The following is a 15,487-nucleotide window of genomic DNA, read 5'->3' on the forward strand; positions in this document are numbered from 1 at the left end:
ACATCCAGTAGCATATGCATTTTGAAGAAATAAATATTTTGCAGCAGGATTAAATGTAATAATAATCATTCTTATTTCTCCCTTACATCAGAAAGTTTTTTTCTGAGGAATAGACTGAGGAAATACAGTAAAAGATCTATAGCCAGTGTCGGTTCATAAACAGAAGCTCAGAAACAGAAGACTCTCATTTGCTAAACATAATAAATAAATATCTAAATACTTTAAAAAATCAACTAAATTATTTTTAAAATTTGTGCCCCAAATAACATGCTCCTCTGTACTGAATATCTACTTTGCCCACAAAAATTTAAATAATTCCTCAATGTCCTTCTTTATATGAGCACATAATACATTTAGAGTTCTCACATGAAACATTTTAAGTGAATATTTCCAACTAAGTTAGAAAATAGATGGAACTCTTCAAATATAGTTTTATGCAAAAAAAAAGTATCCTTATGTTCTCAAATTTCTTTATAGAGACAAATGATAACTGACATTACCATGCTTTTGGGAAAATCTAAAGCTGTAAGGGGTAAGAAATCTTGTTTAAATTAAAGATGATAAGTTACAAAGTTTTTATTAAGCTCATATTTCATGCATATACAGAAAACTAGATTAATGTTAGATCACTGCATCTGAATGAAGCTGTCCTAATTATGTTCAAAATAAGATTAAAATGGAAAATAAGTAACATATTGGCCTTCTCTAATCTGTGAGGCCCAAAGTATCTGTTTGGTATATTTCTATCTTAATTCACTCAGATAAAAGTTATGTCTATAAATATGAATTGAAAGGCAGATCATGCTAACATTCTTTCATTTATCATTGAGTTAAAATCATGCAACCATTGGCTGTTAGAAAAGTAGAAAAATGTATGCATTGAAAACAATTGAAGGTGCAATGAAATGGTATTTTTAAATATAAAAATAAGTGGTAATCTTTATCCTTAAACACCAGAGAGAATGAACTATCATCCTTTACTCTTGTAGTATTCATTAATTTTTATAGTTTCTAAATTTCAAATTATTCTTAAGCATCATTATATTTGTTTTTATTCAAGGGGATATATGTTTCACTTGGTATAAAATACAATTTGTGGTTTGAAAAATACTGAAAAGCATAAAAGCAATTTTTCTCTTTCTAATAAAAATAATCCACTTTAGTGGATTCAAAGTATTTTAAAGTCAATTAAATAATGAAAATTATGCCTGTATGTCTTCTGTAATGTCATAGCTGATGTAGCCTCTATGTATGGCTTCATTCATCCTAGTAAGCTGCCATAAATTCCACTGAAGATGGTTGAGAGAAGAGTCCATGGTACATGACCTTAACCTAGTGTTCCCTTTCAAAGTAAAGGAGCCTACCACTTTTGTAAGGGTTATTAGTCTGTGAACTGTCTTAAGTTGAACACTGAAAATCCCCACTGAAGTGTGCTGTGTCAAGGTAGGTTTCTCTCATAAGAATTAGAATTCTGCTGCTTATAGATGTCAAGTAAATCTGTCTGGTTACTTGGTTTCTACATCATTTGGCATACCCTGGCATTCCAAAACTCTGTTTATCACCTAACTTCTGTGGATTATTGTGGTAATTGCACCCATCATTTCTCTGAAGATAAATTGTTTCTATCTGGCTTCTACAATTCCATGATTCTGTTATATACACTGAGATATGGAAGCCCAATTCCAATGCAGTATCCCCACCATCATCTTCGCCCTTCTGAGGATAACCACTTCAGAGATTTTCAAGAAGTCTGGTGAGACCCTCATCAATTTCTTAAGGAAGTGACAGCTTGACACCTCTACATAGGCATATTGGCTTCAAATGATAAAACTTGTGCTTTCAGGAGTCACCTGCTAAACAGTTCAATAGAATTATCAGATATAATCCATTGCTGGGTTAAGAAAAATTATATCACAACGAAGGAATTCATGTACTCAGGAAAATGATGTCATATAGTGTTTTGGGGGTTGTGAAGGATTTTGGAGCAAGGGTTATCCTTGACCTAAAAAAATAGATTGACTTATGGAATCTTGATTCTATTTTCTAGGACTCTGAGATTGGTAGTTAAAGTTATAACTGCAGCTGATGTTGCTCAGGAATGACTGACATAATCATACTATGTACAAGTTAATAATGTTCAAAATTTCATAACAAGATTAGTCATTAATATAGCAGCACATTATTTTGAAAATTTAGAAAATAAGATTTTCTACTTATGATATCTTTCTAGATAACTGGAGGTTAACCTCTAGAGCAATATATATTTTAATGGAAATTTTCTTAAAAGTGTTACATATATTTTGTTTCCTTTTTAGAGTATGTTGAACATAATCCAAATATTTCTTCATGATTCAGTGTAACAATGAATACAAATGTAATGGTTTCTGAAACTAAGAGCAGTCGTTCTTAAATGTGACCTTCAGACAAGTAGCATCAGCATCAACTGGGAACTTTCTAGAAATGCAAATTCTTGGACCCCACCCCAGGCCAACTGAATCAAAGATATCCAGGTGCTCCAATGCCCATTAAAGTACAGAATCTCTGCTCTGAAGAACCATTTTTGTACAGACTGTAATGGCATAAAAGAAACTATATTTGGCACTTCATCATCCTGTCTGGCTTAGTCTTAAGTTTCCTCTTGAGTGACCATCCCAATTAGCACTGTCCTGGGCATAATTGCAACTGACAGGACCTGTTCCACCATATAGTTTGGATGATAAAAGCAGCCCTTAGTGTCTCTGAATGGCCCACGCTGCTACTTCTCCAAATGGCCCCTTGCCCTTTCACAACATATAATTTACTAGTATGACTTGTATTTCCATGTAGCTCTGATGATAAGAAGCTTCTCCAAATGGACTTTACTGCTTCTGCTCTTCCCATGCCTATAGTTGGAAACTTCGAACCCCCAGTAACCGAAAGAAAGCCCTACTCCTCCCCTGATGGTTCAGGATCCATATGTGCTCCAAGTTCCCGTCTCCCTCTTCCTCCACAGATATTCACAGGAGCCTAGGTTAGGTAAGCCCTAAACCCTTCTACTGCCCTCTTTCTTCCCTCACCCACTCCATGCCCTTATATCTAACTAAGCTGTCCTGTCATACATTCCAGGGTGGCTAGCTTTTCTGTGTTTGTGCCTCATTACCAGAAGAACTTTCATATAACATCCAAAACAAATGGCACAATCCGCAGGGTGATTTGATGCTGACTGATGGTGGCCAGGTGGGAAAGCCTTAATGTTGCTCTTGGCTTACTAACATGCTGTGCCTAGTGGCTAGTACCATTTGAGAAGGTTCTACTACTTGCTGGTGTTGTTAGCTTTAGCCTTTGTCTGTCAGGTGTTGCCTGGGTTACCCACACCACATTGCAGTTCTATTAAAGGCCTGGGGACCAGCAGAAAGACACTGGCCAGCTCCCTGGGGATCAGCTTAATTTGGCCACCTGCACCTGCCTTAGTATGACAAGAGGGAAGAAAATAGGTTCCTAATGATCCCCCAATAAGGAGTGCAGCACTGGGTGACACCATTGCAAATTCATCATAAATTAATTGGTTATTATCCTGTGCTGATATAAAGGCCCACATAAAATAGAAGAGGGGCCATTCCAGGTCCAGGTCTATATGTCTTAGGCCACGCAGGGTGTAATGACTTGCCAGCCTGCCATTGGCTGTGTCTGTCACATCACCTGAAAGCCAAGGACAGCATTGTATCAAGATGGGAGCCTCCACTGATTGTCCTGTCTGAGCTGTGTCTGCCAGAATTTGTCCAAGTGTATTATACCATCCTTGGGGTGAGGGAATATATCCCCTGACAGAGCACACAAGGGAGAGAGAATAATCCTGTCTGGGATAACATGGAATTCTGCTGGCCAAACGGACACTGCTATCTTTGTTGCTATTGCTTTTCATTCCCCAATCCCATGGGTTATAGAGGGTCCAGTTCACAGGGACCAGAACACCTCTGAGGTCAATTGGGACACCCTGGAGAGAGAGGTGATAGAATAAGGCATGGCAGAGGAATATGTTCCACCCTCCCAAACCAAATTTTTCTAGCAGCAACCTAAAAGATCCAAGTGAATCCAGAGGAGGGAGGAAATTGAAACTGAGACTAGAAATTTAGCCAGACTAGAAACACAAAACATTTTTAAGAAATTTGTTCAGCAGGAGGGAGAAAGGAGAGCTTGTTAGTTTCTAAGAGTATTCGATGGGTTCAAATGATTAGTAATCCCCCCTCCCCCCATGCCCACATTAGCAGTAGCAGGCATTGCCAAGGCATCCAAATTACATAACAAACAAAAGGATCCTCCTGGCCTTGGTGCTAAATTTATCCACTACCACCAGTTTCCTGCCATATTTAAAAGGAAAAGGAGCCATTTCAGTGCCCGGGATTAAAAGATCAAAGATATTGAAGAAGTAAGGGAACTCCTGTGTAAAATAAGAATGGTACAGTAGGTATATTATTTTTATGCCCATCCCAAAAAAAGATTTTGTTCAAGAGCACAAGGGAAAAAGGGGCAGATTAGTTGCTGAGAATCTTTGAAATGAAATCTGAGTTGCCACTCTCATCCTCAGCAAAAAAAGAGAGAGAGACAATAGGATGGTGTCACTAAAGGCTCTGAGACCCTCCTGGATGACTTAGAGAAAAGACTCATCTGGCCATTGCCAGTACAACTGCCAAGGCAGATGTCCCTTGGCAAACAATGACAGATGATTATTACTTAAGATCGAGATGAAGCAATGAAGCAATGGCCGTAGCATTTTTTTGAGCATTCAGACAAATGCCAGAGTTTGTCTCTGGTTCTGGGGAGACCCCCTTTGACATTGAGTTAAGAAACACTTCCATACAGTAGTGGAAAATTTCCTTATAGGGAGCCCTCTTCACCCAAATTATGGGGAGATTTACTCAGATTATCGTCAGGACTCATACTCTCTAGAAGCTGTGAACAGAGTAGAGGCATTGACAGGACCTGAGAGGGACTCACGTCAGAGTCACAGATTCTGGTTTGTCAAGACCAAGTGGCCACCCTACGTGGGGCCACCAGCTCCTCCTCCTGCATGCCAAAGGCTCAATCCCCTGCCCTCCTGGGAGTTGTGACTATTGAAACAACTCTTATTATACAGCTGCTCTGAGTGATTGCACTTTTGTTCTTACCTACTTTAGATATTGATGCTTTAACCTTTTCCTGGAATAATATCAAATTTTTGGCTCTCTTGGTGAGCCTTGCACATAGGACTCCCATGGAACTACCCCTGCCAATCAAGGTGATAAATGCAGCAGTATGGCCTGAAAACAAAGTATCGTGGGACTCTAGCCTATAATCTAAAGAGAGAGTCCTTATATCTACCATCTCCCCATGTAACAGCCCTATTCATCCAGTTCTTAAAGCCTCCACCAATGAAGAGTGATTAGCCATGAATTATACTAAACTCAATGGACAAGTCCTGCCCATTGAAGCTCCAATTCCTAAAATCATTTAATTAATACAAGATAGGCACAGAGATGGGACATTGCTTTGCGGTGACTTATGTGCCAACATATTTTACTCAGTGCCAATAGCTAAAGGGAAAAGAAATCCCTGACTGCTATCAGAAGAAACTTAAAAGATGGTCTTAAAAAAACCACTTAATACTGGTGCTATACAGCTGATACCTGATTAAGGGGCAATTCTAAAAGGGACTTTGAGAGGACCTAGCCATACTCATGGGTCATTTACAAAAATGAGGCTGGGCAATAACATCCCATACACACAAAGGCCAGCAAATTGCTAAACTCCTAGGTATCATCTGGTCTTCTAAAGATAGCCCAGTTCCTGCCACCATCAAACATAAGCCCACCTCAGACACTAAGACATGCACAACAGTTATTAGGATCATTCATGTTCTGGAGATAACACATCTCACATCTCTTACTCATTACAACCCATATTCAAAATCACATGTATATCTGATGCTTTGCACTGGGGAGACCCCCTACATTATACTTTAAAACTGTCAAAATAAGCCATGTCCCTTGTCTCAATAGGAACAGATTTTAAATTATAGGCCTTGGCTACCTCTGGATATGTCTCTTGGTATTCTTGGACTAAGCATGGCAATTCATGTCTGCTTCTTGGTCTTTTCTGAAAATGGAGGTGCTTAAAGGCCAAAACTGCTCATACAGATTCCCATATGCCACATGTAAGAGATAACTCCCAGCAGGAGCTCAACACAGCCACTAAAGCCTTAGTGGTAAATTGGAAATGGTATATACAGGGGAGGGCTAAACCTGAAAAACAGAGCTTTCCGAATTTGTGGTTCTGACTTCCCCAATACTCAGCCTCTTCCCATGAATCTTGAGACACTGGCAATGGCACCCGTATTGCCCCCTCCTCTTACCAAGTGGGGAGTCCCTTGAGACCAATGGTCTGACACGGAAACAAGTTGGTATATCTCACCAATGGCAATATTACTATTGTACTAGGTGCAGCTCTCTGGAGGACCATGATATTATCACATGACCTCAAATGCCTCATTTACCCAAGATGGCTGTTTGGGGTTGGCACAGTTAGCAGAACTGAAAGCGGTCCAGTAAGTCCTTCAAAATGGTCTGAGCCATCAGTTGCTGAATCTCAAACCTTCACTAATTCTTGGGTGGTGACCAAAGGGCTGGCAAGGGAGTCAGGCCAATGAATACAAAACAATTTTCTCATAAAAAAATAGTCTTGTGTGGAGCTCCAGCTTACAACTTCTCCCCTATCCACACACACTGGACTTACCACAGTCAAGTCACTCTTCAGTGACACTGTCAGTAAAACACCCTATAATTCAGTGTTATACAGAACATCCAGCAAGCCTTGGGAAGTAATGGACACACCTAGCAGCCATCTGCTAGCTCTTGTCTTCCCTCTCTCCTTTTCTGTTGTATGCCGATGTTTCAATATGTTTCCATCCCACAGCCTGGAGGAGATGTTTAGGCCTAATTGCACAGCCTGACCATACTTTCAACAGGGAGGGAATCAGCAGCCCCAGATGCTCTTCAGGGAGCACTCATGGCAGCACCTCAGCCCCCTGCATTGTATAAATACCACAGCCTCAGGCAGCACAGATTTCTCTCTCCTCTCCTACCGAAGTGGGGCATGTGGAGCTGCTATCTACCAACACTGACCCAAGCATTTGGCACTCTCGAAAATGCTACACCTAGTAGATACCAGTCAAATAACTAAATGATCTCTTTTTATCCTACCATGAGTGCCTGTACTCATGCAAGACACAGCACATAAACTGGCAAACATCAGGCATAGAGCAGACCCTGAGAGAAAACTAGGGTGAAACAACGCCAAGTCTGGCTGTCATGATACAGGTAGCAGCCCAGAAGCCAGTCCTTGCTGACTGCGATTATATCAATGTTCACCCTGGCTCAGGGTTATGGTATATTTGCAGCCTGCATGGGTCATAGGCTTACTTACTGACTCCTAAGACCATGCAGGCCCAGTAATGCTCAAACACTATTCAGCTTATTTTAAAATTGTACCCAGGGATAGGACAGAGATGGCTGGCTGTGGTTCCTCAAACACCTGTGCCGAGGAAGCCACAAAAGTATGACTGATGACCCAAACTCTGCAACCTATTTATCAAATGGGTCCACTGGTATCAATACATAAATAATCCTTGACTCAGACATACCTGAAATTACATTCTCATATTGCACTAACGGCCTCATGATTATAATTAAATCAAACCTGCGTGACTCACTGTCATTTACCCCAGTCTGCCAGGGTAAAGTCTCCTAAGATAGGATCTTAGAAAGCAAAGAGGGCCCTGTACAAACAAATTAACACCCAATTGAAATATAAGTGTTGACAAAACATATTTTTCCTGTGGGAGGAAATGAAGAGGACTATGTGAGAACATGTAACCAAAACCTTTGCTATTTACATTCTAAATAACCTCCTAAACATCAGAGAGCTCTGTGATGAGGACAAACATTTTACAAAACCTACAGAGATATCATGACTTGAGCTTCCCAGTGGTATTTAAAAGTCCTTGACAAAATTCTCCATCCTTTATAGATTGTTTCTTCAGAGATACACATCTGAGGTTGGCCTTGAGCAACCACCACCTCAGACAAGTCTTATGATTAAGACTTTGATTGGGCCATGTCAGTAGGATATTGAAGAAACTACACAGCAGAGGAGTTTGTTGGAGTTTTGATCCTGGAGCCCAGGAAATAAGCACACAGAGAAATAGTACACGAAGAAAGAGAGAAGGCTCCATGAGACACAGCAGAGACCTGGGGAAGAGAGACAAGCTGTTTGCCTGACAGCTTACAGCTGACCTTGTGGAGAGAGAAGATCAGAAAGACAGAAATGAGCCTTAGGAGAGAGACCAGTCTTGTCCCAACATGTGACTGAGAATGGAAGAGGCTGACCCTCGCAGACATTGCATCAACACGTGGCAACAGACCCTGGGTGAGAAAGCTCCTCTTATGGTACCTTGAGTTGGACTCTTTAGGGCCTTGTAACTGTAGCTTCTACCCCAAATAAATACCCTTTTTAAAAGACAACAGATTTCTGGTTTTTTGCATCAGCACCCCTTTGGCTGACTAATACAGTGTCCATCCATTTTTCCATAGCCCAGGATTAATATTAATTACTCCTTTTCATCCATGAATTAAAGATCAACATATTGAATGCGATGGAGTCTCAAAGATGCCTTATAGCAATGGCTTGTATCATATTGAATATTGAATAGAAGATCTAAAGAAAAGGACCCACCGCATTATAAATTCATCCCATAAAATATGTTTCATTTCAACTTATATCCAAATGTTTATCTGTAAATTTTGAAAAAGATTTACCTAGAAATCAAATATGTGACATCATTTCTTTACTGGTCAATGTTGTATTTGTCTTCTATTGTGAAAAAGGATCAAGAAGACAATCAACAGAGACAGAGAGGAGGAAATGATAAAGAGTATTACATTCCCATTCCCATCTCTGGCCCCATGAAAATAGCAAAACTAGATTTTTTTGCCATTAAATAATTGACAAGGCATAGCCTTAGAAAATGTCACAATTGTCTAATCTACTTAATAAAATACCTTACTCTGTTTCTTAAGGCAGATCACTCTTCTCTTTCACAGTCCATCCTCCTTTAAAGCTTTAGAGACTTTGTCCCACTAATTATCTTATCTATCATTACAAAATCAATCTTTCTTCTCTGATTTACTTATTATTAAAAAATTACCTATATTAAAGAGCATGGTTGTAATCCTATTTCTTTCTTTCCCTTGGAGCCATGCTCCTTTAAATGTATTTTTATTCCTTATATTTTCTTAAATTTCCTTTTATTTTTTGTTTTTATTATTTTTTAAGAAGTGCCAGGAATCGAACTTAGGACTTCATACATGGGAAGCAGGCAGTCAACCCCCAAGCTATATCTAATCCTCACTGAGATAATTACTTTCATCATTTGCTTGTTTTTAGGAGGTACCAGGGATTGAACCAAGGACCTTGTACATGGGAAGCAGGAGCTCAGCCTCTTGAGCTACATCCACTCCTCTTTTTACTTTTTAAACAATGCAATCCATGATTATCAACAGCAATCCACTGAAATTACTTATAGCTAGTAGAGGATAGATTATGCTGTAGTGAAAATAATCCCTAAATCTTAGTAGTTTAACTTAACAATAGTTTCATTCTTATACAAAATGGGTAGGGACCAATTCCAATGAAGCATCACAAATTTATAAATTTACCTCTTAACATGAGCTTTCACAGGATATAAAAAAAGAGCATGGAGAATTTCAGTTTGGTTTTTAAGTGCTTCAACTCAGAAATGAGACTTCTGTTTATGTTTAGTTGTATAAATCCAGTGACATGGCTCTATGCCACTTTAAAAGAGTCCAGAAATATAGTGTGATAGGTACCCTGAGGATGATGAGAACTGAAAATATTCTAGCACTGTATGGTATACACACCTCACTTGAGATTTTTTCTCTCACCAACAGTATTCTTTTTAAATTTTTTCTTTTGAGATAGTTCAAACTTACAGAACACTTACAAAAATAATACAAACCCCATACAAAGAATTAACACAACCCTATCCTTCCAGATCCACAGATCCACAAATATTAACATTTTTCCATAATAGCTATGTCCTTCTATCTATAGAGAAATCTCTCAATCCATCTAACTATCTGTCTGTCTGTCTATTTGTGAATCCATTTTCTGGACACGAGAGTGTAGGTTTATATATCATGCTTCTTAACACAATACTGTCATGTGCATTTCATATGAACAAGGGTACTCACTTATACAAACCTCTTAACTGTAGTTATCAAGTTCAAGAAATTTAACAATCATATAGAGCTCATAGCCTATATTAAAAATTTTCATATATCCCCCAAACTTTGGGGACATAATTGAAAGACAATTTTCTCAAATACAGAATACTTAGTTCAGCAATGATTTTGCTAACAGCTCTTTAAATATGTCATCCCACTGCCTTCTTACTTGCATGGTTTCTGAAGAGACATTGGCATATCATCTAATTGTTGCTCTCTTGTATGTGACATGTTGCTTCTCACATGAAGCTTTCAGAATTCTCTTTAACGTTGGCTTCTGAGAATTTGATTATTATATGACACAGTGTGGGTCTATTTGGGGTTTCCTGTTCAGAATTCACTGAGAGTCTTGGATGTGTAAAATTATGTCTTTTGTTAAATTTGGAATGTTTTCAGTCGTTATTTCTTTGAATATTCTCTCTGCCCTTATTCTCTTTCCTCTTCTGGGACTCCCACAATGTAAATATCGGTATGCTTGATGGTGTCCTACAGATTCTCACACTCTGTCCACATTCTTCATTCTTTTCTCTTTCTTCTCCTCAGACTGGATGATATCAATTTTCTTATCTTCAAGATAACTGATTCTTTCTTCTTCCAGCTCCCATCTGCTGTTGAATCATTTCTGTTACAGTGCTCTTCTGTTCTGTTTGGTTCCTGTTCATAATTTCCATCTTTTTACTGATATTCTTTTTGTATTTATCATTTGTTTTCTTAATTTATTTTAGCTCCTTGCCCATGTTTTCCTTTAATTCTTACATTATATTTAGGACCATTTTTTAGAAGCCTTTGTCTGGCATGTGCCAGGTCTGGACCTCCTCATTTACAGTGTCTGATGTTTAAATTTTCCTTTTGCCTGAGCCATTATTCTCTGCTTCTTTGTATGTTTTATAATCTTTTGTTCAAACCTGAACATTTTGGTATTTTAATGCATATTGCTTGAATTTAGACTCTGAGGAAGCTGCTCTTTAAGCTTATATCCAGTACATTTTATGTCAGAGCTTACCTTGAATGCCAGAAGTTAACAACAACAAAAAAAGCAAAAGTAAAAGAATAAAACACTTTTCCTAGTCTTTGCAGATTAGTCTGTGCTAGTGTTTGCCTTCAGAATTTATCCATATTATAAGTTCAGAGAAAAGCTCAAGTCCAAAGTATAGGGACCACCCTGATCCATTCTGTGCCTGTGTCTTGTCTTAGACATATGCATAAGGCCCTAGGAATTCCCCAGTTTACATGGATCCCAATGTCCCTTCTTCCCTAGGAAACAATTTCCTCATGGTCTCAGGCACCGCACTATTTGGCCTACAGTTAGCAACCCCTTGTGCCAGGCAGCCATTTGACTCCTCTGTAACAGAGAGCTTTTTTTGAACTGCCCTCTCATACAGGACAAGTTCTAGGATGAAATATCCCTCTGGACAACTCCAGAAAGACCTGGTCAGATATTTAGGTTTCCATTATGTACACAGGTTTTCCTTGCTCCATCTGACCTGTGACCAGGAATCCACACCAGGTGCACAGTCTAGCTGCATGCCAAGACTGATAGAGGGGCCAGCTATAATGCTATGAGATCATCATTTTAAAGTAGCCTTTCTCTCTAGCTCAGTGCTCATAGTCCTTCAACTGTTTTCTTTGGTTTGAGAAAGATGTGTCTGCCAATTGTTGCTGGTTGTTCAGTGTTTCTGTGGTGGGACAGAGCCACAAAGCATCTCACTCCACCATGCTGATTATCACTTGTATTTTTTAAACATTTGGTCTTGAGTTCTTATTGGAATTTTTTCCTTTTTCATTTTCTGTGGCACCATATTCTCTAGTTTTCTTATTATATGTATCAGGCTATATCCATTGTGTCTTTGTTTTATTCTTTACTTCAGCTACCCTATAAATCCCAGAGTACTTCCTGTTTTCATATACAGCTAGATTTTCACAAATACTCCCTGGGTTATAGCATATATATTTGCACTGCTTCATAAATCTATTTCTTGCTTGCATTTCTAACCTGAGCTCTAGAGCCATATATTCCAATATATAATATATGTATTAGTCAGTCAAAGGGGTGCTGATGCAAAACACCAGAAATCTGCTGGCTTTTAAAAATAAAGGGTATTTATGTGGGGTAGAAGCTTACAGTTACCAGGCCATAAAGTATAAGTTACTTCCCTCACCGAAGTCTATTGCCATGTGTTGGAGAAAAATGGCTGCCGACATCTGCCAGAGTTTAGACTTCCTGGGTTCCTCTCTTCCTGGGGCTCACTTTTCTCCGGGCTCAACTCCTCTGTTTTCTCCACAAGGTCAGCTGTAGAATATGAGGCTCTCTAGGCTTTGCCTTTCTCCACAAGGCCAGCTGTAGACTATTAGGCAACTGGCTCTATCTCTCTCCTGGGAGCTTGATTTTCTCTGGGCTCAGCTGCTCTGCTCCTCTGTTCACTTACTTCCCAGGGTCCAGCTCAAAACTCCAACTTCCCTTCTCTTTGGTGTGAGTTCTCTGTGAATCCTCACCAACCAACGGGGCAGGGACTCAATGTCATACTGCCATGGCCCAATCAAAGCCTTAGTCATTATTTAATCAAATAAAAGTTAAACCTCTAAATCCAATACACTCTGATATTCACAGAGGAAAAGACCAGTTTACAAACATAATCCAATATTTCTTTTTGGAATTCATCAATAATATCAAACTGCTACAATATACTTCTCTATTTGAATGTCTCACATATATTTAATACCAAGATATTAAAAAGTTTGATCACCACTCTCACTGAAGAAAGATCTTGTCCCCTTACTCCTTCACTCCATTTAATTTTGCCAACCACCAAGTCTGAAATGTGGAAGTCATCCTAGACTAAGACTTTAATCAAGTATGCATTCTACACCATTCTCCTGAATGTTTTAGATGAGTCATTACAATATTTTCTTTGAACTTATAAAGAAGATGTCTCACTGCTTCCTAGTCTCCACTCTACTCCCAACACTCAAATATTTACTTTTGAAATGCAGGAACACTACACTAATCTTTCTCTGAAAACATTCACATATGCCACTCATCAATTATTTTTTTTATTTAAAGAAACAAAAAATTTAAAAAAAAACAAAATAAAGATTTAGATGAGAACAAAATCTCAGCTCATACACTGTGGCAGATTGAGATTATTTTATGAATCTCAAAAAGAGAAAGATTATGTTTATAAATTAATCTAAACCTCTGGGTGTGATACCCTTTGATTGCATTAAATTCAGTTGAGGTGTCTTTGATTGGAGACCAGCCAGAGATTGGTTACCATTTTGCCTCAACATGTGATGACTGACTTTGGTGAGAAGGCAACCCTGAGTTGGACTTTTTTGGCCTTCTAACTGTAAGCTTTTACACCAAATAAATACTCTTTATAAAAGCTGACAGATTGCCGGTACTTAGCATTGGCAACCCTCTGGCAGACTAATACATGTTCACATATCTGTACTCACTAAGGAGAATTTAAATATGTAAATGCTGTGGCATTTGTAATAATCAGAGAAGTGATACACATTTCTGAACCAGGAGTGGAGTGTTACTGTATCAAATACCAAAATTGTGGGAGTGGTCTAGGAATTGGTCATCGGACAGATACTGGAAGAATTTTGAGGAGCATCACACAAGATGCATAGATGTTTTTAAAAGAATGATAGTAGATATCTTGATTTTAAGGACACTGCCTGTGCCATTTAAGAATAGTTGCATAAATCTGAATTTGTTGGATGTTGTCAGTGAGGGCTTAGAAAGGAGTGAAAAATGAGTTATTGGAAATTGGAGAAAGGCAGGTCCTGTTAAATAGTGGCAGAAAGCTTCACAGAATTGTGTCCTCCAACTATGTGGAAAGCAGAACTTATAAATGATATAATTGGAGATTTCTAAAGAAGGTTTTGAATATGTGGTATGTTTTCTTCTTAGTGATTGTAACAAAATATGAGAGGCAAGAGATAAGTATTGAAGTAAGACATTTCAAACAAAAGGGAACTAGGACTTGATGATTTTCTAAGTTCTCAGTCTAATCAAATGGCAAAAGACACTAGAATTAACAGTTTCACTGTCAGGAGAAAATATTCTACAGGAAAACCAAGGATGTGGTTGTCAACCTTTTGCTAGAATCTCATAAAAGATCTAAAGGACAAAGTATTTGGTCACACAAAATTTCCTGTGAGAATAATTAAGATATAATTCACATAATTCCTTGATTAAACCAGGGGACCATAAGAAAGCTTGGGGTCAATTTTCCTCAGTCCTCTCACCAAAATTTAAAAATAGAGATAGGTTTATCTAAGAAAGATCTTGTTTGTTGGTGTGAATCCCCACAATATGCACAAAAGATTCACACAGGTTTTGAGAATTTTATTCCAGCAGAAACACTGCCAGAGTACATTGAAAAAAAAAAAGAAAATGCAAAACAAAGGAATGGTTTGGATCCCCATAATTCCACTGGCAAGAAATAGGCAATCACCTGCAAACACCTTCTACTTTTCATGAAAAAGAAATATGACTCTGAGGATATAACTGAATGCTCCAAGATTAGAACCCAGAACCCTGAAATTATTCTCAGGCCATAACATTGAATGGAATTTTGCTGACTGTAGTTCAGGATTACTTAGGACCAGTGATTGACTTTTTTTCTTCCATATTCTCCTTTTTAATCATATTGTCTATAAGTATTAGCCTAAGCCTGGTCGACTATTATATTTTTAGAACAAAGAACTTGATTCTTCAGTTTTACGGGTCCACAGCTGGAGAAAAACTGTGCCCAGTATTGCTCAGACTTGGAGCCTCATCCCTACTTGGTTCAGTTTGGTTGGATAATGAGATGTGTGACTTTACATCTGATGAGATTTAGATAAGACTTTGCAGTTTGAGTTGAAGCTGCCTTGAGATGAGACATGGGGGACCTGTGAATGGAGTGAATGTACTTTGCATGTAATATGAATGTGAATTTTTGGTGGACCAGAAGACAGACTGGGATGGGAAGAATAATGGCCACCAATTAAGTCTACACCCTAATCCCTAGAATCAGTGACTGTGTTACCTTACATGGCAAAGGAACTTTACGTTTCTAACGAAAGTTATAACCTTAATATAGGGTGTTTATCCTGGTTTATCTAGATGGATCCAATATAATCATATGGCCTCTTAAAAGGAAAAAAGGAAAGCAAAA

Source organism: Dasypus novemcinctus, chromosome 3 (genome assembly GCF_030445035.2).
Source record: "Dasypus novemcinctus isolate mDasNov1 chromosome 3, mDasNov1.1.hap2, whole genome shotgun sequence".
In the NCBI taxonomy this organism is placed as follows: domain Eukaryota; kingdom Metazoa; phylum Chordata; class Mammalia; order Cingulata; family Dasypodidae; genus Dasypus; species Dasypus novemcinctus.